Source organism: Astyanax mexicanus, chromosome 1 (assembly GCF_023375975.1).
Source record: "Astyanax mexicanus isolate ESR-SI-001 chromosome 1, AstMex3_surface, whole genome shotgun sequence".
Taxonomy (NCBI): domain Eukaryota; kingdom Metazoa; phylum Chordata; class Actinopteri; order Characiformes; family Acestrorhamphidae; genus Astyanax; species Astyanax mexicanus.
In genome coordinates this window covers 76,878,510-76,880,090 of record NC_064408.1, presented here as the reverse complement: position 1 = coordinate 76,880,090, position 1,581 = coordinate 76,878,510, and the positions used below count along the sequence as shown (strand labels likewise).

At 40.9% G+C, this 1,581-nt stretch overlaps 1 long non-coding RNA gene across 1 annotated transcript; it reads left to right on the top strand.

Moving 5' to 3' along the window:
* The first annotated feature begins 293 nt into the window (after window positions 1-293).
* Window positions 294-1,332, top strand: LOC111193874 (uncharacterized). Its single transcript, XR_007440674.1, has 2 exons — window positions 294-565; window positions 1,299-1,332. It is a non-coding gene; the product is annotated as an uncharacterized LOC111193874 (long non-coding RNA).
* Window positions 1,333-1,581: the final 249 nt, after the last annotated feature.

Here is a 1,581-nt window from a genome sequence, read left to right as displayed (position 1 = left end):
TTCGTCTCTTGTTTTCCCCGGCCTCTCCCCACCGCCGGCCCCCGGGGTTCGTTTTTACGCGCCTCGGGAGCTGCGCGTTTAGGGGGAGGCTTCTGTCACATCTTGGCCTCGTCTCGTATCTCTGTGTGTCTTCCCCATGTGACCTGTGCTCCCCTGTGTCTCCCGTCTCAGTACTTTTCCACCTGTTTCTCATTTGTAGCTCCGCCCCTTCCCCAGGTGTTTCCAATTCTAGTGTGTTTCATGTTACTATAAAAAGCACTCCTCTGCCACTTTGTCTCCGTCGGTCTTTGTGTAGCGGATGAGAATATAAATAATATTTTATTATTTCATTCCACATAAAATCCTTCTCTAATTATCTTTGTTATCCTTTTGAGTATTTTTCTGTATTTCTGGGTATTATTTATTTTGTATTTGTGATTTTTGTTCCTTTTGGGGGTGATTTCAAGCTGTAATATTGATTTTAAGCTGAACTGCAGAGCAGACTTTTATTTTGAAATCGCGCGAGTTTTCAGTGTCAGCGCGGGCTTCTCTCTCCTCAGTTCGCGCTAAATACTGCTGAGGAGAGGTGGGTGTTTACTGTGCTCCTGATGAAATACTGTTTTAAAACTGTTCAAGCACTTATAGTGCACTAAATCTGTACTCTTACTTGTGTTTTAGTACTAAGAGTAAGTTATCTCTGGTTGTGTGGGTAGTTCGTTTGTGTAGAGAGTTTTTTTTATATAAGTACAGCAGATTTAGTGGAGTTAAGGGAGATACTGCTACCAGTTAAGCTAATATGGTGTGCTTTTCTTCGCACAGTTGCATGTGTGTGTGTGAGAAGGACCAGAATTCACTCTATGCTGTGTTGTATGCTACTCTCATGCATAGGTACTGCCACAGGTTAATTGTTTAATTGTTTAATTAATTTAGCTAATTGTTTAATTGCATCAGCTGTTTATTTTTATTGGAATTTGTTTTGTTATAATGAAATTAATGTTCAGAAGAAAAAAATATACGTCATTTATGGGAGTCTCTCTATATATATGTGCATGGGGTAATGTATTATGGTAATGTATAATATTGTATTTTATTTCATAGCTATAGATATATTCTTAATGTTTATTTTCATAACATAGTACTCTATATTTGTGATACAATATTTTATGATGTCTATTTTATTGTGTGTTTTATCAACTTGATGTAGAGGAAAAAAAGTGTACTCAGTTCGCGCTAAATACTGCTGAGGAGAGTTGCATGTGTGTGTGTGAGAAGGACCAGAATTCACTCTATGCTGTGTTGTATGCTACTCTCATGCACAGGAAATAGAAAGAATAAAACTCCCGTTGTATGGCAGAGTGTGTCCCGTGTTTCCATCATCGCATTCACAACGCAGAGGGTGGCCAAGCCTACTAGGAGAGAGAGAGAGAGGGACACACACACACACACACAGTCAAACACGACCCGGCTACAATGGTGCCGTGACCCGGATCCTGGTGCTTGAGATCAGTCTACAGTGGATCTTCGCACAGTGGATCAGCATCTGCGTGGTCGCCGGGAGGTTGCTTGCTGCTCTTCGTCCATCTTCTTAAAGACTGTGACAGC